The sequence below is a fragment of the Aegilops tauschii genome, chromosome 7, assembly GCF_002575655.3.
Source record: "Aegilops tauschii subsp. strangulata cultivar AL8/78 chromosome 7, Aet v6.0, whole genome shotgun sequence".
NCBI lineage: Eukaryota > Viridiplantae > Streptophyta > Magnoliopsida > Poales > Poaceae > Aegilops > Aegilops tauschii.
This window is the reverse complement of record NC_053041.3, coordinates 494,302,651-494,327,002: the sequence shown is the minus strand read 5'-3', so window position 1 is coordinate 494,327,002 and position 24,352 is coordinate 494,302,651.

The following is a 24,352-nucleotide window of genomic DNA, read 5'->3' as shown; positions in this document are numbered from 1 at the left end:
GGGCTTTATCACTCTCACTTAGCCATAGGAGCTTTAGTATGGTAGGCGCAGACCCTGGTGTTCGAAAGACCGTACTAGGGGCTCTATAACCACCTGATCGGAGAAAAAAGCGATCCATCGCACGCTGCATTGGTTATGGCATTATGCGGGAGAAATCCTTAAAGATTTTGTGACCTCTCGAACAGCTGACCAGCTCTCGCCGTATCATGACAGTCAGTTTTCGGTTTTCTCTACTGAGTTGCTCGTCCGGAAGAACCGGGACACAATCGCAGTAGTTCTCCCAGTGCTACCTTAGCCGATATAGTGGAACGTAAGGCACCAAAACATGGGAGTCGGGCCAACCCAACTATTGACCCAAGACATGATTCGGAGCTGATGCATATAATGCTATAGGTTCGGGGTGCCGAACTTCCATGAAGGTGTCCGGACTTTATCACCGTGTTATGGGTAAAACGAAGCCCCTGGCATATTTTAAGGCATAGCGCTGTGTACGGATGCCACTTGACACAATGATTTCAATAAGAAATAACAGCAGGTAAACGTCATATAAATCCACATGTTGTATTTGAATAGTACGTCTATGCGTATGGGTACAAGTAATGTGATAAAAAAGGAATATGATTGCGGAACCTGCTGAGACCAGGGGGAAGAGGCTGAGTGCGGATCCGTAATATAGCCGGATGGTCGCTGCGGGGAGTGTCTAAGGATTCCCTTACGCGTTCAAGCTGCCTCCGTGTAGCCCGTCCTGGTCGGCGCAAAGGTGAGCCTGTGAAGGAAATGTAAGAAATATTTTTGTGCCGGAGGGCGGTTGAGCCGCTGAGTTCGGCCTGTCCTGGCCTTCGCCCGAGTGTTTAGTTGAGCTCTGGACGAGCCGGGCTATCCTTCCGCGAAGTAGTTCGGAGTCCCTTGACAGTGTCCGGGAGCCTGGCCATCGACTCGAGGTTCGGCTACAAGGTGCTGCTCGTTGTTTCTGCTACTAAGGCAGTGGTGTATTTGTGGGTGCCGAGGGAAGGTTCGGCCTTGCCATTAACCGTGATGACGCCGCGTGGACCGGGCATCTTGAGCTTACGGTAGGCATAATGTGGCACCGCGTTGAATCGAGCGAACGCGGTTCGTCCGAGCAGTGCTTGATAATCACTGCGGAAAGGGACGCTTTCAAAGATTAACTCTTCGATACGGTAATTTTCTGGTGATCCGAAGACTACCTCAAGGGCAATGGAGCCTGTACAGCTAACCTCCACACCTGGTATAATGCCTCTGAAAGTGGCTTTAGTGGGTTTGATCGCCGAATGATCGATGCCCATCCTGCGCACTGTGTCCTGGTAAAGCAGATTTAGACTGCTACGTCCGTCCATAAGGACTCGAGTGAGGTGGAACCCGTCTATTATTGGGTCGAGGACTAGTGCGGCTGGATTGCCCTGATTGGTGTTAACCGGATGATCCGTGCGGTTGAAGGTGACCGGCCCTAGTTTATATTGTGGGACGGCTAGTTCCGTTGAGTCGCCATCCCTAAGGGTGCATATCCGGTCCGAGTTGGTAATTTGGGTGGTATTTACCACATTCACCGATTGAATATGCGGGGGAAATTTCTTTTGCCCTCCTATGTTTGGTGATCTGGGCTCTTCATCACTATCGTCGCTTTGAGAGCCCCTTCGTCTTTGGCGCCTGCCCTGCCGACTTGTTTGAGGACCCAGCATTCTCTGTTGGTATGGGTGGCTGGCGTTTCTGGGGTGCCGTGAATTTGGCATTGGCGATCGAGTATGCGGTCCAGACTGGATGGACTCAGATTTTTATTTTTGAGTGGCCCTTTGCGCTGATCGGGCTTTGAGCCCCTGAACCCGGCATTAAATGCCGTATTTTCGGCGTTTTCACCATATTTGCGGCGCTTGTGTTTGTTGCGTCGTGGTTTGCCGTTGCTATCCCTGGCTTCTGCTATGCCAGGTTTGCTTGCTGTATTGGTACTACGAGCCAACCAGCTATCTTCGCCCGCGCAAAAGCGGGTCATAAGTGTCGTGAGGGCTGCCACGGATTTTGGCTTCTCTTGGCCGAGGTGCCGGGCTAGCCATTCCTCGTGGATGTTATGCTTAAATGCCTCTAAGGCCTCTGCATCCGGACAGTCGACTATTTGGTTCTTCTTGGTTAGGAACCGGGTCCGGAATTTCCTAGCCGATTCCCCTGGCTGCTGAGTTATGTGACTTAAATCGTCAGCGTCCGACAGTCGCACATAAGTGCCCTGGAAATTGTCCAGGAATGCCTCTGCCAGGCTCTCCCAACTTCCGATGGAGTTTTCCGGCAAGCTATTGAGCCAATGCCAAGCCGGCCCTTTGAGTTTTAGCGGGAGATACTTGATGGCATGTAGGTTATCCCCGCGGGCCATGTGAATGTGGAGGAAGAAGTCTTCTATCCATACCGCGGAGTCTGTAGTACCATCATATGATTCAATGTTTACGGGTTTAAACCCTTCTGGGAATTCGTGGTCCATTACTTCATCAGTGAAGCATATGGGGTGTGCAGCGCCTCTGTGCCGGGCTATATCACGACGCAGTTCATACGAGTCTTGTCTGCCGTGTTCGGCTCGGCCGGATTTGCTTTTAGTGTATCCAGCGTGACGATCATCGTCACGTGTTGGTGCGTGCCCCAGTGATCTCGTAGGTCCTGCGTGATTTCCAATACATCTCGCAGGTCCTGCGTGTTACCCCGGGCCTTGGTATTTTTGTTTGATTGGCGGCGGGGCGCGGGCTGGACTTCGGGCTGAAATGCCTCTCGGTCTCGGCCACGAGGTGGCTGATCAGCCGCATCATACGCTGGTGATGTAGGTTTCAATGCTTCCTCCTCAAGTTGAGGTAGCAACCTGCGCTTTGGATAACTCTTGGTTGGGCGCTCGAGTTCGTATTCCTTGGCTGCCAGGACTTCGGTCCATCTATCCGCTAGCAGATCTTGATCAGCTTGAAGCTGTTGTTGCTTTTTCTTTAGGCTGTTTGCTGTGGCTATAAGCCGGTGCTTGAAGCGTTCCTGCTCGACGGGATCCTCAGGCACGACAAATTCTTCGTCGCCGAGGCTCACTTCGTCTTCGGAGAGAGGCATGTAATTGTCATCCTCTGATTCTCCATTTGCTGCCTGTTCCGGAGGGCTAGCTTGTTCATCCTCCCGCTCGAGGTCTGGCTGGAGGGGATTATCGTCGTCTTCGGCACTATCCGGAGCGTTATTGTCTCTTGTGCCGGTATCGCTGCTTTTGCTATGGCGAGACTTAGAGCGGCGCCGCTGACGTCGGTGCTTGGGTTGCTTCTTGGAGGGATTATCCTCCATTGTCTTGTCGCCATCCCCTTCTTTGGGGGTGTCTACCATGTATATGTCATACGATGAGGTGGCCGTCCAGCGCCCTGTGGGCGGTGGTTCTTGTTTGTCTCCTGCATGGTCATCCATACCGTCGATGTCTTCGGAGCCGAAGTCGAGCATGTCGGTTAAATCGTCGACAGTGGCTACTGAGTGGGTGGTGGGTGGGCCGTGAATTGCTTCGTCGTCCGCATCCCATTCTAGCCGGACATAGTTCGGCCAAGGGTCTCCCAACAGGGAGAGAGACTTCAACGAGTTTAGTATGTCGCCAAAAGGTGAGTGCTGAAAAATATCCACGGAGGTAAACTCCATGATCGGTGCCCAATCAGATTCGATAGGCACGGACGCAGGTGGCTCGGAGCCCATGGCCAGGGAGAAATCCAATGGTTCGGCAACACGGCTCTCGTAAGGGGTGAAGTTAGTATTCGGCTCTATCGCCACTGAGAGTGCGGCCTCCATGGCGGGGTCTATCCACCCGTCCTTGGATGGTGCAATTTGTTCCGGATTGAGGGCCGGAGTAGTTGCAGGTGTGGTCTCCTGAGCACTGTCCGACGGCAGAGTTACATCATGCTCGTCGTGATCGTGCGGCGTACCCGACATGGGTTTGAATCCGTCGAAGATCAAGTCCCCGCGGATGTCGGTAGTATAGTTCAAGTTTCCAAACCTGACCTGATGGCCAGGGGCGTAGCTCTCGATCTGCTCCAGATGGCCAAGCGAGTTGGCCCGCAATGCGAAGCCGCCGAATACGAAGATCTGTCTGAGGAGGAAAACCTCACACTGGATCGCATTGTTGCCGATGATCGAAGGAGCCATCAAGCCTTACGGTGACGACACAGTGGAACTCTCAGTGAAAGCACCAATGTCGGTGTCAAAACCGGCGGATCTCGAGTAGGGGGTCCCGAACTGTGCGTCTAAGGCGGATGGTAACAGGAGGCGGGGGACACGATGCTTACCCAGGTTCGGGCCCTCTCGATGGAGGTAATACCCTACTTCCTACTTGATTGATCTTGATGATATGAGTATTACAAGAGTTGATCTACCACGAGATCGTAGAGACTAAACCCTAGAAGCTATCCTATGGTATGATTGTTGTTGTCCTACGGACTAAACCCTCTAGTTTATATAGACACCGGAGGGGGCTAGGGTTACGCAGAGTCGGTTACAAGGGAGGAGATCTACATATCCGTATTGCCAAGCTTGCCTTCCACGCCAAGGAGAGTCCCATCCGGACACGGGACGAAGTCTTCAATCTTGTATCTTCATAGTCCAACAGTCCGGCCAAAGGATATAGTCCGGCTTCCCGAGGACCCCCTAATCCAGGACTCCCTCACCTCCAGCCAATGATGATTTTAGACGTGGAAAATCCCCATTGGTCGGGGCTGTTAATGGTTTATCGGATGCAAAACCGGACCCGATAGCTTAACGGCGTTCCGTTACGGTGGATGCCACGTGTCGGTCACCCTTGATGAAAGCTCTTCTATGATGCGCGATTTATCGTCATGGAAGTGGACACTTCCGTGATGATAATTTTGGTAATGTCATGGAACACTTCTACGACAACACAGGTATGACTATTATTATTCTGTCATAAAATCATCATGGATGTACATGCATGACAAAAAACGCGACCTACTATGACAAACACGTATCATCACGGTTTTGCAGTGCACCATGCACCATTAAGGACCATTAACTCCCCGGGGGGTTCCGGTAACCCCTCGGTACTTCGAAAAATGCCTGAACTCATCCGAAACCTTTCCGGTGTCCAAACATAGCCTTCCAATATATTAATCTTCATGTATCGACCATTTCAAGACTCCTCATCATGTGTGTGATGACATCCAGGACTCCGAACAACCTTCGGTACATCAAAACACATAAACTCATAATACCGATCGTCATCAAATGTTAGGCGTGCGGACCCTACGGGTTCGAGAACTATGTAGACATGACCAAGACTCATCTCCGGTCAATAACCAATAGCGGAACCTGGATGCTCATATTGGCTCCCACATATTCTACGAAGATCTTTATCGGTCAAACCGCATAACAACATACGTTGTTCCCTTTGTCATCGGTATGTCACTTGCCCGAGATTCGATCGTCGGTATCTCAATTCCTACTTCAATCTCGTTACCGGGAAGTCTCTTTACTCATTCCGTAATGCATCATCCCGCAACTAACTCATTAGTCACATTGCTTGCAAGGCTTATAGTGATGTGTATTACCGAGAGGGCCCAGAGATACCTCTTCGACAATCGGAGTGACAAATCCTAATCTTGATCTATGCCAACTCAACAAAGAACATCGGAGACACCTGCAGAGCATCTTTATAATCACCTAGTTACGTTGTGACGTTTGAGAGCACACTAAGTGTTCCTCCGGTATTCGGGAGTTGCATAATCTCATAGTCATAGGAACATGTATAAGTCATGAAGAAAGCAATAGCAACAAACTAAACGATCATCGTGCTAAGCTAACGGATGGGTCTTGTCAATCACATCATTCTCTAATGATGTGATCCCATTAATCAAATGACAACTCATGTCTATGGTTAGGAAACTTAACCATCTTTGATTAACGAGCTAGTCAAGTAGAGGCATACTAGTGACACTCTGTTTATCTATGTATTCACACATGTACTAAGTTTCCGGTTAATACAATTCTAGCATGAATAATAAACATTTATCATGATATAAGGAAATATAAATAACAACTTTATTATTGCCTCTAGGGCATATTTCCTTCATGGTTTGCAAGTATCAAAAGATTCATAATCAAGTGATTCCAAAAGTCCATCCGCATGGAGTTTGTTCATGCGCTTTACACCAATATGACCTAAACGGTAGTGCCACAAATATGTTGCGTTATCATTATCAACTTTGCATCTTTTGGCATCAATATTATGAATATGTGTATCACTACGATCAAGATTCAGTAAACCATTTATATTGAGTGTATGACCATAGAAGGTTTTATTCATGTAAATAGAATAACAATTATTCTTTGACTTAAATGAATAACCGTATTGCAATAAACATGATCCAATCATATTCATGCTCAACGCAAACACAAAATAACATTTATTTTAGGTTCAACACTAATCCCGAAGATAAAGGGAGTGTGCGATGGTGATCTTATCAACCTTGGAATCACTTCCAACATACATCGTCACCTCGCCCTTAACTAGTATCTGTTCATTTTGCAACTCCTGTTTCGAGTTACCAATCTTAGCAACTGAACCGGTATCAAATACCCAGGGGCTACTGTGAACACTAGTAAAGTACACATCAATAACATGTATATCAAATATACCTTTGTTCACTTTGCCATCCTTCTTATCCGCCAAGTTTTTTGGGGCAGTTCCACTTCCAGTGACCATTTCCTTTGCAGTAGAAGCACTCAGTTTCAGGTTTGGGTCTAGTTTTGGGCTTCTTCACGGGAGTGGCAACTTGCTTGCCATTCTTCTTGAAGTTCCCTTTCTACCCCTTGCCGTTTTTCTTGAAACTAGTGGTCTTGTTAACCATCAACACTTGCTGCTATTTCTTGATTTCTACCTTCGTCGATTTCAGCATCCCAAAGAGCTTGAGAATCGTCTTCATCATCCCTTGCACATTCTAGTTCATCACGAAGTTCTAGTAACTTGGTGATAGTGACTAGAGAACTCTGTCAATCACTATCTTATCTGGAAGATTAACTCCCACTTGATTCAAGTGATTTTAGTACCCAGACATTCTGAGAACATGCTCACTAGCTGAGCTATTCTCCTCCTTCTTGTAGGCAAAGTACTTGTTAGAGGTCTCATACCTCTTAACATGGGCATGCGTCTGAAATATCATTTTTAGCTCTTGGAACATCTGAGACGGTGTTTAAAACATTTTTGATGTCCCGGTTCTAAACCGTAAAGCATGGTGCACTAAATTATGAAGTAGTCATCATACCGAGCTTGTCAAACGTTCACAACATCTGCATCTCCTCCTGCAATAGGTCTGTCACCTAGCGGTGCATCAAGGACATAATTCTTCTATGCAGCAATGAGGATAATCCTCAGATCACGAACCCAGTCCACATCATTGCTACTATCATCTTTCGACTTAGTTTTCTCTAGGAACATATCAAAAATAAAACAAGGGAGCTATACGCGAGCTATTGATCTACAACATAGATATGCAAATACTATCAGGACTAAGTTCATGATAAATTAAGTTCAATTAATCATATTACTTAAGAAATCCCACTTAGATAGACGTCCCTCGAGTCATCTAAATGATCACGTGATCCAAATCAACTAAACCATGTCCGATCATCACGTGAGATGGAGTAGTCTTCAATGGTGAACATCTCTATGTTGATCATATCTACTATATGATTCACATTTGACCTTTCGGTCTCCAGTGTTTCGAGGCCATGTCTGTACATGCTAGGCTCGTCAAGTTTAACCCGAGTGTTCCGCGTGTGCAAAACTGTCTTGCACCCGTTGTATGTGAACGTAGAGCTTATCACACCCGATCATCACGTGCTGTGTCAGCAGGATGAACTGTCGCAACGGTGCATACTCAGGGAGAACACTTATATCTTGAAATTTTAGTAAGGGATCATCTTATAATGCCGCCGTACTAAGCAAAATAAGATGCATAAAAGATAAATATCACATGCAATCAAAATATATGACATGATATGGCCATCATCATCTTGTGCCTTTGATCTCCATCTCCAGAGCACCGTCATGATTTCCATCATCACCAGCTTTTACACCTTGATCTCCATCGTAGCGTCGTGGTCGTCTCGCCAACTATTGCTTCTACAACTATCGCCAACGCATAGTGATTAAGTAAAACAATTACATGGCGTTTGCATTTCATACAATAAAGCGACAACCATAAGGCTCCTGCCAGTTGCCGATAACTTTTACAAAACATGATCATCTCATGCAATAACGTATATCACATCATGTCTTGACCATATCACATCACAATATGCCCTGCAAAAACAAGTTAGACATCCTCTACTTTGTTGTTGCAAGTTTTACGTGTCTGCTACGGGCTTCTAGTAAGAACCTTTCTTACCTACGCATCAAAACCACAACAGTGATTTATCAAGTTTGCTACTTTAACCTTCAACAAGGACCGGCCAATTCATCTAAAGTTGGAGAAACAGACACCCGCCAGCCACCTTTATGCAAAACTAGTTGCATGTCTGTCGGTGGAGCCGGTCTCATGAACGTGGTCATGTAAGGTTGGTTCAGGCCGCTTCATCCAACAATGCCGCCTAATCAAAATAAGACATTGGTGGTAAGCAGTATGATGATCACCGCCCACAACTCTTTGTGTCCTGTTCATGCATATCATCTACGCATAGACCTAGCTCTGATACCACAGTTGGGGAATGCAGCATGCAATTTCAAAAAATTTCCTACGCTCACACAAGATCTATCTAGGAGATGCATAGCAATGAGAGGGGGAGAGTGCATCCATGTACCCTCATAGACTGAAAGCGGAAGCGTTTGACAACACGGTTGATGTAGTCGATCATCTTCTTGTTCCGGCCGATCAAGCACCGAACGTACAACACCTCCGAGTTCTGCACACGTTTAGCTGGATGACGTCCCTCGAACTCTTGATCCAGCAAAGTGTTGAGGGAGAGTTTCGTCAGCACGATGGCGTGATGACGGTGATGGTGAAGTGATCCACGCAGGGCTTCGCCTAAGCACTACGACAATATGACCGGAGGCGTAAACTATGGAGGGGGCGCCGCACACTGCTAGGAATCAATGTTGTGTGTTCTAGCGGTGTCCCCCCACATATATATAGGTGGGAGAGGAAGAGAGGCTGCAAGGGGCGCCCCAAGTAGGAGTAATCCGACTTCGACACCTCCTCCAAGTCGGCCTCCCCCTTCCATATCCATCGGAGGGGGAAAGAAAGAGAGGGGGAGGGGAAGGAAATGGGGAGGCCGAATGCTCCCCTTTCCTTCTCCATTCCATTCCTTTCCTTCTCCTCCTATTCGGCCTATAGGGGCGCACCAGCCCCTTTTGGGGATGGTCCGTCCCTCTCTTGGCCCATTAGGCCCATATAGCTTCCCAGGGGTTGCTTGGATCCCCTTCCGGTGACCCCATATGTACTCGGTACCCCCGGAAAACTTCCGGTGTCCAAATACTATCGTCCTATATATGAATCTTTACCTCGACCATTTCGAGACTCCTCGTCATGTCCGTGATATCATCCGGCACTCCGAACAACATTTGGTCACCAAATCACATAACTCATATAATACAAAATCGTCATCGAACGTTAAGCATGCGGACCCTACGGGTTCGAGAACTATGTAGACGTGACCGAGACACCTCTTCGGTCAATAACCAACAGCGGAACCTGGATGGTCATATTGGTTCCCACATATTCTATGAAGATCTTTATCGGTCGTACCGTAATGACAACACACGTTATTCCCTTTGTCATCGGTATGTTACTTGCCCGAGATTCGATCATCGGTATCTCCATACCTAGTTCAATCTCGTTACCAACAAGTCCCTTTACTCGTTCCGTAATGCATCATCCCGCAACTAACTCATTAGTCCATTGCTTGCAAGGCTTATTATGATGTGCATTACCGAGAGGGCCCAGAGATACCTCTCCGATACTCGGAGTGAAAAATCCTAATCTCGATCTATGCTAACCCAACAAACACCTTCGGAGATACCTGTAGAGCATCTTTATAATCACCCAGTTATGTTGTGACATTTCATAGCACACAAGTCATTCCTCTGGTATCCGGGAGTTGCATATATCTCATAGTCGAAGGAATATGTATTTGACATGAAGAAAGCAATAACAAGAAAACTGAACAATCAATATGCTATGCTAACGGATGGGTCTTGTCCATCACATTATTCTCCTAATGATGTGATCCCCTTCATCAAATTACAACACATGGATATGGTTAGGAAACTTAACCATCTTTGATTAACGAGCTAGTCTAGTAGAGGCTTACTAGGGACACAGTGTTTTGTCTATGTAGCCACACATGTATCAAGTTTCCGATTAATAAAATTCTATCATGAATAATAAAAATTCTATCATGATATAAGGAAATATAAAATAACAACTTTATTATTGCCTCTAGGGCATATTTCCTTCAGGGAAAGGCAGGGGAGGGTGGCGCCCCCCTTTCCTTTCTCCCATGAGAGGGAAAGGAAGGAGGCGCTAGCCCTCCCCCTTTTCCTTCCCTAGGGCTGGCCAAACAAGGGAGGGGCGCACCAGCCCCCTTGCGGGATGTTTGTCCCCTCCTTTGGCCCATAAGGCCCATAACTTGCCGGCGGTGGGGGGGGGGGGGGTGCCCGGAACCCCTTCCGGTGACCCGATTCCTTCCCGGTACGTCCCGAAACACTTCCGGTGTCCAAATATGTAACATCCCAAATTTTCAATTTGGAATGTTATACATAGGTCATTCATGCATATCATAATTTTACTGCATTGTTGCTTTGCGATCCTCGAAATTCTAAGCAACTCTAGGACCCACAGAGAGAGTTGGGGATTTCAAGTTTTTCATATTTGAAGTTTATCAAATATCGAAACAAGGATCACTTTGGTTGTAATTATTTTTCTCTCTGAAAATATTTCATATTAAAATATAAGAAAGGAGATAATATGAATTCTCCAAAATAAAGGGAATATTGGAGGAAAATATTAAAATCAAACAAATAATATTTTTGGGCTTTTATTGCTATTTTATTTGAATTAGGAAAATATGCGTTTTTAAAAATTGCATTAGAGGCCCAAATAAATGTTCACTTTGTCCGCAATATTATTAGAGGACCGGGAAAATTTATTTTAGGATTTTTGGACTCCGTTTTGTATATCTTTTATTTGTTTTTCCACGTCAGGTTTAAAAAAAGTTGCACCGATCTAACGGGCCGTAACCGACCCGGACTCTAGCCGGGGCAGGCTTTATAAGCCGCGCCGCCCGAGGCCCCAGCCCACCGAAGCCCGCCGCCGCACCCCAAACCTTAACCCTAAGCCGTCGCCGCCGCGTCAGCCGCCGCGCCGCCGTCGCTGCCCTCACGCCGTCGCGCCGCCTCCCGCCGCTGCCACCGCCGCCCGCCGTTGCCGGAGCCGCCGCTGCCGTCGCCGGATCTTGTCGAGCCGCCGCCGTTGACCATTTGATCGGTCGGTTTCTTTCAGAAAACCCTAAGATCAGTTTTTTTTATTTAGATCGGTTTTTGTTCGATTTTCTGCGGTTTAGATAAATAGCGGACGTTCGTCCGTATGTTCGTTTTAATGAATTATGTTCATACATTTGCCGCAGACAGCGAACGTTCATTCGTTAGCCTGTTCGTCAGTTTTTCTTTTTCCAGGGTTTTTCCGCGATTATTTCCGATCGCGATTTCTGCCCTAATTTTCGTTTTAGATTATATTTTCGCTCGTTTATCCAAATCAGGTGAAATAAGCGCCTAGATCTTCATCTCGAAGTCCTCTTTCTGTTTAACCAACTTGAATAAGATTTTGGTACTGTAAAATTTGACTTGAGTACAGATTAGTAAACGGATCTTGTTTCTTTCGTGGTTTGAGTTTCGTTGCTCCGTTTGATTTGATTCTTTTTGGAAACCGGAGTTCTTCAGTTGAACTTTCTGGTTAGATCTTCTTATTTGAGTTTTACCCATGCATCTTTGCTTGAGTGCTTATCTATGCTATTGTTTGTTTGCGATAGAATTCCCGGAGTGTGAAGCGTGCTACTATGAGTCACGAGGTTTTGCGGATCGTCAGCAAGGCAAGTAACACTTTGATCATACCCTTTTTATTACCCAGTTTTATGCATTAGAACAACCCTCACACATTGCATGAGTAGGATCTCTTAACATGTGGGTATTTGGGAAGTAGATGATGATGTAGAACCTATTACCTGTTTTATTATCAAACCCTTGGGAGTTACTTCTACGTTATGCTTATACTGCCATGCTATTCTCGTAGACATGGATTGGGTTTGAGTGTATCCATGACAGATGTGAGTTGTTAATTATTGGTTCAACTTAAGGTGGCAACTTTAATACACATCTGGGTGGATTTCTTGTGGGCACCTGGAGAATCCAGTGTTGTCCTAGGATATCCCGGAGTACCCGTGTGATCATCCTACCGTCTGCGACCCAGGCTCAAAGGGATCATAAGATTATTCATGCTAGAAACTTCCATGTGCAGCCACAAGCCATTATGGGCTCTGGCAAAGTCAAGTATGTTGCGTGACCTCTTTCAGTGGTGGGCTAGCAGATGTAGGGGAAAGTAGGTGTAACTGTCCACCCAGAGTAAAGAGTTAATGCTTCTGAAAGATTGTGTCTCGGTCATCCGTTTCTCAAACACCATTAGTGCGAGAAATCAAACGGAGGAGATCGAGTATTATGGGGAAAAGTGCGCAAACCTCTGCAGAGTGTACAAACTAATCATGATTAGCTGTGTCCCCGGTTATGGACATCTTGAGTATCTGGTACTTGAATTATTGATTGGATCTCATCACTCTAAATAAACTTGTTGGGTTGATAATGATTACTCTAATGGGATTGAGTTGGAGGAACCTTCTCAATGTTGCTTCAACCACCATGATAGTTAAATAAAATCTATTCCTTTGTTGTAGGAAAAAAATGGCTTTTCGAAAAAACAATATAACCATAGAGCCTCCACCAGCCATATATGCATGTAGTGATAGCATTTATCTATTCATTGCTCTACTGTGTTATATTGCCAGCATATTCCATGTGCTGACCCGTATCGGGCTGCAATATATCATGTTGCAGACTTTTCAGACGACGAGTAAGGTGCCATAGGTCATTTGTCATGCACTCAGCTATGTCGTTGGAGTTGATGGACTCGCTTTATCTTCCAAGCCTTCCGCTGTTATCTTATTTTGATGGCCTTAAGCCATATTTATTGTAATAAGTTCTCTTTTGAGACATTCGATGTAATAAGTGTGTGATTGCTACTCTGTTATAAATCCTTCGAGGACTGTGTGGGTGTGTCAGCATTACCGATCCAGGGATGACACTGAACACAGAGATTTGACCGTCTGAGGTCGGATCGCTACAAAATACCATCGTCCTATATATCAATCTTTACCTCTCGACCATTTTGAGACTCCTCGTCATGTTCGTGATCTCATCCGGGACTCCGAACAACATTCGGTCACCAAAACATATAACTCATATAACACTATATTGTCAACAAACATTAAGCGTGCGGACCCTACGGATTTGCGAACTATGTAGACATGACCGAGAGACCTCTCTGGTCAATAACCAATAGCGGAACCTGGATTCCCATATTGGCTCCGACATATTCTACAAAGATCTTTATTGGTCGAACCGTTACAACATACGTAATTCCCTTTGTCCATCGATATGATACTTGCCCGAGATTAGATCATCGGTATGTTCATAGCTAGTTCAATCTCGTTACTGGCAAGTTTCTTTACTCGTTCTGTAATACATCACCTTGTGACTAACTCCTTAGTCATTTGCTTGCAAGCTTATGATGTGTATTACCGAGAGGGCCCAGAGATACCTCTCCAATACTCAGAGTGACAAATCCTAATCTCGATCTATGCCAACTCAACAAACACCTTCGGAGATACCTGTAGAGAATCTTTATGATCACCCAGTTACGTTGTGATGTTTGATAGCACACAAGGTATTCCTCCGGTATCCGGGAGTTGCATAATCTCATAGTTGAAGGAATATGTATTTGACATGAAGAAAGCAATAGCAATAAACTGAATGATCATTATGCTAAGCTAACGGATGGGTCTTGTCCATCACATCATTCTCCTAATGATGTGACCCCGTTATCAAATGACAACACATGTCTGTGGGTAGGAAACCTTAACCATCTTTTATCAACAAGCTAGTCTAGTAGAGGCTTACTAGGGACATGGTATTTGTTTATGTATTCACACATGTATTTAGGTTTGCTATCAATACAATTTTGGCATGAATAATAAACCTTCATCATGAATAAGGAAATATAAAATAACAACTTTATTATTGCCTCTAGGGCATATTTCCTTCAGTCTCCCACTTACACTAGAGTCAATAATCTAGTTCACATCACCTTGTGAATAACACCCATAGTTCACATCGCCATGTGATCAATACCCAAAGAGTTTACTAGAGTCAATAATCTAGTTCACATCGCCATGTGATTAACACCCAAAGAGTACTAAGGTGTGATCATGTTTTGCTTGTGAGAGAAGTTTAGTCAACGGGTCTGTCACATTTAGATCCATACGTATTTGGCAAATTTCTATGTCTACAATGCTCTCTATGGAGCTACTCTAGCTAATTGCTCCCACTTTCAATATGTATCCAGATCAAGACTCAGTATCATCCGGATTGGTGTCAAAGCTTGCATCGACGTAACTCTTTATGAAGAACTCTTCATCACCTCCATAACCGAGAAACATTTCCTTAATCCACTTTAGGTACCTAAGGATAATTTTTACCGCCGTCCAGTGATCTACTCCTGGATCACTATTGTACTCCCTTGCCAAACTCATGGCAAGGCACACGACAGGTCTGCTACACAGCATCGCATACTTTATAGAACCTATGACTGAGGCATAGGGAATGACTTTCATTCTCTCTCTATATTCTGCCGTGGTCGGGTTTTGAGTCTTACTCAACTTCACACCTTGTAGCACAAGCAAGAATCATTTCTTTGACTGATCCATTTTGAACTTCTTCAAAACTTTGTCAAGGTATGTGCTTTGTGAAAGTCCTATTAACCATCTTGATCTATCTCTATAGATCTTGATGCCCAATATATAAGCAGCTTCACCGAGGTCTTTCATTGAAAAACTCTTATTCAAATATCCTTTTATGCTATCCAAAAATTCTATATCATTTCCAGTCAATAATATGTCATCTACATATAATATTAGAAATGCTACAAAGATCCCACTCACTTTCTTGTAAATACAAGCTTCACCGAAAGTCTGTATAAAACCATATGCTTTGATCACCTCATCAAAGCATATATTCCGACTCCGAGATGCTTGCACTTGTCCATAAATGGACCGCTGGAGCTTGCACACTTTGTTATCACCTTTAGGATCGACAAAACCTTCTGGTTGCATCATATACAACTCTTCTTTAAGAAATCCATTAAGGAACGCAATTTTGACGTCCATTTGCCAAATTTCATAATCATAAAATGCAAAAATTGCTAACATGATTCGGACTGACTTAAGCATCGATACGGGTGAGAAGGTCTCATCGTAGTCAACCCCTTGAACTTGTCGAAAACCTTTCACGGCAAGTCGAGCTTTGCAGATGGTGACATTACCATCAGCGTCAGTCTTCTTCTTGAAGATCCATTTATTCTCAATGGCTTGCCGATCATCGGGCAAGTCCACCAAAGTCCACACTCTGTTCTCATACAAGGATCCTATCTCAGATTTCATGGCCTCAAGCCATTGATCGGAATCTGGGCTCATCATAGCTTCTTCATAGTTCGTAGGTTCGTCATGGTCTAGTAACATGACTACAATCGAGATTCAGTAAACCATTCACATTGGGTGTATGACCATACAAGGTTTTATTCATGTAAATAGAACTGTCGGTGTGGAACGACACCTATGGGATCACAAGAATCCCTACTACGGTTGCCGGGGCGCGGGATTGTGAGAAGAGCAGGATTAGTAACCAGCACGATCGTTTACCTAGGTTCGGGCCGCGAGGATGCGTAAAACCCTAGCCTTGCTTTGGTGGGTGTATTTTAGAGAGTTATTGAGCTCTCGAACTAGCTGTGGTGAGTGCGTGGTTCGAAAGAGCCGAATCCTTCTCCAGTATGCCATGGGCCTCCTTTTATAGTCGAAAGGGGCTGCCACAGTGGCATACAGGAGGTGGAAAGGCGCACAGTATTGCGAGCTTATCGCTCGTATTACACGACAAGGCACATTCAATGCGTAGCTTATGTGTCCCCTTGCTTTATCGGGGACGGGGGCGAGGCCCGTCAAGTCCGTCGCCGCTCCTCCTTGCTTCGACACGCGCCCTGGCTAGCGATGCATGCGGCGCCACGTAGGCAGGCAGGCAACTGAGGTGGCGCGGTGGTGGAGCCTCCACGAAGATTTGCATGCCGCCATGCACGCGCTTGATGAGTAGGTCTGGGAGCTGCATGTTGCCACGCAGGTGCCCGCCCAGCAGGTTGGGCTGGCAGCTGCATGTGAACGGTGTTGGAGACTTGGTTGGTGCGGGCCTGGTAGTGGCCCTGCTGGCGTCCTCGGTGAGGGCCTTGCCGGGTGGCCCGACAAGGGTCTTGCCGTGGCGCGCTGTCGTCCCCGGCAAGCACCTTGCCGGGGATCTGGTGGCCTTCCTCGGCAAGGATCCTGCTGAGGATCGTTGTCTTCGAAGCCTCATCTGATCTTGAGTGTTCCTTGTCTTCACAAAGATCTGCATGCCACCATGGAGGTGCCTCCCGAGCCCTGGCCCAACGTGGTTGATGATGTTGGAGACCGTGGGCTCAAGGGTGGCTCGCTCTGTGGGGGTGGGGCGAGCTGCCCCGGCAAGGGTCTTGCCGGGGGAGAACCTGCTTCGTCCCTCTGCTCTTTGTGGTCATTGTCCTTGGCGTTGCTCTGGTTGCCTTGGGCTTCGGTTTTACCTCGGTTTACCTCCCCTGTTCTGCCTGGTGCGACCGTGGGCGCGGCTTCGACTGCCCGTGCACAGGTAAAGGGGTACAAAAGTGCGCCCCTCCTTTTGTACACCGACAGGAGCCCCCGGGCCTGGGCCACACATAAGCGCGACACGTTGTTGGGCCAGGCCCAAAACGGTGCGTGGGCACGCAGGGCAGTTTTTACCGCGGTAAAACTTTTCGCGCATTGTGCTTCCCACGACACGCGCACAGCGCGGCGTGGCGTGGAGGGGTGCGCGTGACGTGGGCGGCATGAGGGAGGCAGTTCCCGCACGCATGCGTCACATCGTAGTAAATGGGCAGCGCGACCCGCACATTCCCCATAAAAAGGGGAAACCGTGGGCGCACTTTTCCTTTTACCCTTCGCGCAATCCCAATCTCGGAATCCTCCGCTTGTCTTCCTCTTGTTCCCCAAGCTTCTCTCTCGCTCGCCGCCGTTGCGTTCTCACCGCCCTCTGCTTTGCCCTTTTCTCCCAGCCACCATGGCGCCGAAATCCGTCAAGGGCAAGGGTGTCGCTAAGAATGCCGGAGCGGCGGAGCCGCCAGAGAGTGCGCTGGCAGTGCAGCGGACGCAGTCCGCCTTCTTCGCCTCGACGGTTGACGTGTTCGAGCTCCGGGAAGCCTTCAGGCCCCTGTGGGGGGTGAAGAAGGGGGGAGAGAAGTCGGGGCATCCAGCCACGCGCGTCATACCCGCCAACTGCGCCGAGGTTGCCCCAAATCGGTACCCCTTCTTTGTCGACTATTTTTCCTGCGGGCTTTGTCCTCCCTTCTCCGATTTCTTCAGCGACATCATGCACACCTTTGGCTTCCGCCTCTTGGATTTTACCCCGAATGCGGTGGCGTGTATGGCCCTTTTCGCGCACCTCTGCGAAGGCTTCGCCGGGGTGCACCCCAACACAGCGCTCTTTCGCCATTACTTCTCCCCTCGGATCCAACCAGGGGGCACCATCTCTGGTTGCATCACCTGGATCCCAAGGTCCAAGGGGGCGTATCCGGAGGGTGCCATGAAGGGAGGTGGGAAGAATGGCTAGGCCGGTGGTGCTGGATCGAAGAGAAGGACCCGCCGGCATTCTGCGAAGTTCGCCGGGCGCCGCCAGTCCGCAGAAGCGATTGGAGCGCCATCGACGCCGACGACGAGAAGCTCACGGTCGCCACTACCAGGATCCTCCGGCTTACCGAGGCCCGGCTCACCCTTGAGATGATCGGGGCGGATTTCATCGGCCACCGGATCGCTCCACTGCACAACAAGGGGAGGCCAGCCTGGCTCTTTACGAACCCCGCTGACATCATGCGGCTTCGCCCCGGCCTCAACCACAACTTCACAGTGATGGGGCATGCCCATTTCTGCCAGCGGCTCTTCCAGCTCGATGTGGGCCATGACGGCGAGGTCAAGCGGACCGGCAAGGTCGCGAGGGCCGCCGCTAAGGCCGGCAAGGTCTTCAAGGGGCCGTTGTTCAAGCTGCCGGCGAGAGTGGTCCCGCTGTGCAATAAGTCGCGCCGGACCGAGATCATCGCCATGATGCCGGACTGCAACGCGCACGGCCCCGACCCGAGCTGGAAGGAGCCGGAGGACGTCGAGGTGCAGCAGTTCTTTGACACTCTGCACGAGGGGTACATCAACGCCGACGCCGAGCGGGTGCTCGTCCAGGACACCACCCAGGTGGAACTGGACTACATCGCCACCAAGCGCGAGGGAGGCACAGCTTGCCGAGGAGGCCGGCAGTGCTGGCGGTGTGGAGGACAAGGCCGCGACGGCCGCGGAGGAGGAGGATCTCGCCCGGTGGGCGGCGGCCGCCGGGGAAGCCAGCAGCGCCGGCACCGAGGCTCCTTTGGTTGAGGAAGCGGCCGACGAGACGTCGGAGGAGGAGGTCGGGGTTGTTGACCCTCCGGCCACGGGGAGAGGGCGAGTCCTGCGGCGAGCCACTTCCAGCGAGCCGGTGCGGCCCGCCAGGGCCACGCGGCGGCCAAAGTCCCCGGAGGAATCCGCGCGTCAAACGAGGGCTGCGGAGGCGAAGAAGGTGGTGAAGGCTGCGGCAACGAGGAAGAAGGCATCTGCTTCTTCTCCGTCCACGCGCCCACACACTCCGCCCTCTTCCCCTCCTCCGACAGACGCCGACGCGGGGGTCACTTTCGACTACGGATCCCTCAGCCCAAGGAGGAAGAGGAAAACAACAGAGGAGGAGGTGGACGACGAGTAAATATTTGGCTCCTTCCCGTCATCTCTGCCTCCTTAATCTGTGTCACTTGTCTTGACTTGTTTTCATCCTAGCAGGGACGCGGAGACGCTGGTCCAAAGGGTGAAGAGTGCCAAGACCTCGGTGGGCGGACAACCCCCGGCTAGTACTTCAAGGGCGCCACTGGTGGTGCTGAAAAGCCCGGACAGCAGCCCCCGGCCCAGCCCCCAGCGTAAGCTCACTACCCTCCCCTCGTCGACATGTGTCAAGGGGTACGATACTTTGGTGCTGACCTTGCCGGGCATGCAAGAGGAGAGCGGCAGCAGGAGGAACCGCAGGGGGCTACTCCCAACACGCCGCCCCGAGGGGCGTCCCCGGTAAGGGCGCCAAGCACCGAGCCCACGCACATGGAGGAGGAGGAGGAGAACTTGGGCGCCGGCGGCTTTGCCTCGATGCCAAATGTTGGCGGGGAGGGGACTTCTTTTTCCCGGCCTGGCACTGGTGCTGGTAAGTCGCTCGCCTTTCCTCCCTGTTCCTTTTTCTTTCTTGCTGACCCGTGGTCTTGGCCTTGCCTCACTCCCTTCATCGGTGTCCAGATCCCTCCTCGGTGAACCCTGAGGACGTGGACGCCGTCATCGAGGACGTCGCCATGGCTGCTGAGGTGGACGCCGAGAAGATCGCCGCTGAGGAGGCCGCCGAGGGCGCTGCTGAGGATGCCGCCAAGGGGCCTGCCGGGGAGGCCGGCAAGGCCACAGCTGAGGAGACCGGCAAGGGGCCAGCCGGGGAGGCCAGCAGGGCCGCTGCCGAGGAGGAGGAGGAGGTGGCTGATGACCAGCCTTCCTCCTATGCTGCTTTCGGCTACGGCAAGTACCTGAGGGTGAGTCACGACTTGTTCGTCCACCTGCCTGGCGCGTCGAGCACCAGGACACCCATCGAGGGAGAAGTGTTCAACGACGAAGTGCTTGTTGCCACCGGGCTTGAGGTCGTCGACGAGCCGAGTGTTGGTGGCAACGGCTCGCAGGAAGAGCGGTTCCTCCACGCCATGGGCGCCAGCTTCCGGAAGCTCCAGGCGCTCCACCGCGCCCGCCTGGACAAGGCTAAGTCCAGGACGGCGGTGGTGGAGAAGGCGGAGGCGGACCTCCAGAAGCGCGTTGCCGAGACGCGGGACTGGTTCCGCGAGGCTCACAAGGAGCCGAAGGCCGCCCAGGGCGAGCTGGCCAAGCGCGACGTGGAGCTCACCATGAAGCTTGCCGATGTCAAGAAAGCCCAAGAGACGGCGAAGAACTTGGCCACTGCCGCCGAGGCCGCACGGACCCAGCATGAGGCCGCACTGAACTCCCAGGAGGAGGACCTCGCCACGCACGAGGAGAAGCTTGCCGCCACGCTTCGCGGCAAGGATGAAGATGTGGAGGAGCTTGTCTTGCAGCGGACCAGTGAGCTGGAGCAGGGGCACAAAGAGGCACTCGATGCCCAGGCCCAGGTTCACGCCGACAAGGTGAAGGAGCTGGAGGCGGAGCGGGACGAGCTGAAGGAGCAGGCCTTGAAGCTATCCCAGGAGAAGGACACGCTCAACGGCGCCCTGACAGAGGCGCAGGGCGCGGCCGTCCGCAGGGCCGGGGAGCTCTCCGAGGCCAACAAGTCCATCAAGGACCTCACGCTGAAGCTGGAGGGCCTCGAGGGGATGCTCTCGGAGGCCAAAACCCGGGAGGGGACCTGGCCAAGGAGCTGGAGGCGAAGAAGTAGTCGCAGAAGAACGAGGCCCTCAACTTCATGGATCACGTGGAGGGTGAGAACCACTAGCTCGATCGCCTTGCCACCGTTGCCAACCAGGCCGCCGCGCAGCTGGCCACCATGGGGATGCCGGACGTGAGGTATGCCCCGGAACGGAGCGTGAGCGCCAACTGAAGCCTGACCCTGTTCTTTGAGAAGGTCGTCAGCGCTTTGGAGCGGCTTCACGCCAACCGGGCGGCCTCGCGGGCCGACGAGGCCCGGAGGCTTTGCCAGGGCGCCATGACCAAGGTTCTCACCATGGTGGCATACTGGTACCCCGACCTCGACTTCAACGCCGCGCTGGAGAGCTTGCTGGAGGATACTGACCTCGCGCCGCTCATGGAGCGCATCAAGCCCATCATAAGCCGCGTCGGCGGAATTCAGAGGGTAGAGGGCCAGAGCCGGGATTAGGCACCCCGTTTCTTATCGCTGTTGTAGGTTCACAATCAAGACAATCGCTATCTCTAGTTAGAATCGTAGCAACAATTCGATGTAATATAACTCTGCAGCACTTTTAGTATCATGCATGTTATTTTCCTGTTTGATTTTTCTTTGTATGTCCACCCTACGTTAAGTGGGTAGGTTTGCCGGCGCGTAAACCCAGGGCGACATCTTGGGGACGGGTCCCCAGTGGCCTACCGGGTGTGCTTGCCGCCGGGCGAACCACCTTACCGCCCTTAGCGCGGCCGCCCGAACTATCGAGTTTGACTCAAGTCAGAATCGGGAGCGTTGCCAAGTGCGGAAGGCTACCCCGCCACTCTCGACGCGGCTGCTTTGAGCTAGTGAGCGGACTCGAAACAGAACAAGGGCATTGCCAATTGCAGGAGGGCCCCTTTGCGTGCAAGTTTCTCATACATAGGCAAGATCTCCGAGGACGATAACCTTATATATAAAAGGAAATAACTCAAAGCTCTGAATGGCTTAGCTTCTCTGTTGCCGCACTAGCGTCCTTCACATTCGCAGGCAGCGCCCCTTTCTCCTGGCCGTCTACTTCTTGGGAGCTATGGCGACGAAGAACTGCTAGGCTAGCCACTAGACCAGATTCTCACAACTGCGCCCCCTACCTGGCGTGCCAAAGATGTTGGTGTGGAACGACACCTATGGGATCACAAGAATCCCTACTACGGTTGCCAGGGCGCGGGGTTGCGAGAAGAGCAGGATTAGTAACCAGCACGAGGATCGTTTACCCAGGTTCGGGCCGCGAGGATGCGTAAAACCCTAGTCCTGCTTTGGTGGGTGTATTTCAGAGAGTTCTTGAGCTCTTGAACTAGTTGTGGTGAGTGCGTGGTTCGAAAGAGCCGAATCCTTCTCTAGTATGCCATGGGCCTCCTTTTATAGTCGAAAGGGGCTGCCACAGTGGCATACGGGAGGTGGAAAGGTGCACAGTATTCCGAGCTTATCGCTTGTATTACAGGACAAGACGCATTCAATGCGTAGCTTAGGTGTCCCCTTGCTTTATCGGGGACGGGGGCGAGGCCCGTCCCGTCCGTCGCCGCTCCGCCTTGCTTCGACACGCGCCCTGGCTAGCGACGCATGCGGCGCCACGTAGGCAGGCAGGCAGCTGAGGTGGCGCGGTGGTGGAGCCTCCACGAAGATCTGCATGCCGCCACGCAGGCGCTTGATGAGTTGGTCTGGGAGCTGCATGTTGCCACACAGGTGCCCGCCCAGCTGCTTGGGCTGGCAGTTGCATGTGAACAGTGGTGGAGACGTGCTTAGTGCGGGCTTGGTAGTGGCCCTGCTGGCATCCTCGGTGAGGGCCTTGCCGGGTGGCCCAGCAAGGGTCTTGCCGTGGCGCGCTGTCGTCCCCGGTGCAAGGACCTTGCCAGGGGTCTGGTGCCCTTCCTCCGCAAGGATCCTACCGAGGATCGTCGTCTTCTAATCCTCATATGATCTTGACTGTTCCTTGTCTTCACAAAGATCTGCATGCCACCATGAAGGTGCCTCCCGAGCCCTCGCCCAATGTGGTTGATGATGTTGGAGACCGTGGGCTCAAGGGTGGCTCGCTCTGTGGGGGTGGGGCGAGCTGCCCCGGCAAGGGTCTTGCCGGGGCTGCCCCCGGCAAGGGTCTTGCCGGGGGAGAACCTGCTTCGTCCCTCTGCTCTTTGTGGTCTTTGGCCTTGGCGTTGCTCTGGTTGCCTTGGGCTTCGGTTTTACGTCGGTTTACCTCCCCTGTTCTGCTTGGTGCGACTGTGGGCGCGGCTCCTACTGCCCGTCCACAGATAAAGGGGTACAAAAGTGCGCCCCTCCTTTTGTACACCGACAAGAACAACAATTATTCTTTGACTTAAATGAATAACTGTATTGCAATAAACATGATCAAATCACATTAATGCTCAATGCAAACACCAAATAACATTTATTTAGGTTCAACACTAATCCCGAAGGTAGAGGGAGTGTGCGATGGTGATCGTATCAACCTTGGAATCATTTCCAACACACATCGTCACCTCGCCCTTAACTAGTCTCTGTTTGTTCTGCAACTCCTGTTTCGAGTAACTAATCTTAGCAACTGAACCGGTATCAAATACCCAGGGGCTACTAATAATACTAGTAAGGTACACATCAATAACATGTATATCAAATATACCTTTATTCACTTTGGCATCCTTCTTATCCACCACGTATTTGGGGTAGTTCCGTTTGCAGTGACCATTTCCTTTGTAGTAGAGGCACTCAGTTTCAGGTTTGGGTCCAGCTTTGGGCTTCTTCATGGGAGCGGCAACTTGCTTGCCATTCTTCTTGAAGTTCCCTCTCTTTCCCTTGCCCTTTTTCTTGAAACTAGTGGTCTTGTTAACCATCAACACTTGATGCTCTTTCTTGATTTCTACCATCGTCGATTTCAGCATCGCGAGAGCTCGGGAATCATTTTCGTCATCCCTTGTACATTATAGTTCATCATGAAGTTCTAGTAGCTTGGTGAGAGTGAATAGAGAACTTTTTCAATCACTATCTTATCTGGAAGATTAACTCCCACTTGATTCAAGAGATTGTAGTACCCAGACATTCTGAGCACATGCTCAGTGGTTGAGCTATTCTCCTCCATCTTGTAGGCGAAGTAATTGTTAGAGGTCTCATACCTCTCGGCACGGGCATGAGTCTGAAATACCAATTTCAGCTCTTGGAACATCTCATATGCCCCATGGCGTTCAAAACGTTTTTGAAGTCCCGGTTCTAAGCTGTAAAGCATGGCGCACTAAACTATTAAGTAATCATCATATCGAGCTCGCCAAATGTTCATAATGCCTGCATCTGTTCCTGCAATAGGTCTATCACCTAGCGGTGCATCAAGGACATAATTCTTTTGTGCAGCAATGAGGATAATCCTCAGATCACAGACCCAGTCCGCATCATTGCTACTATCATCTTTCAACTAATTTTTCTCTAGGAACATATCGAAAAATGGGAGCTATA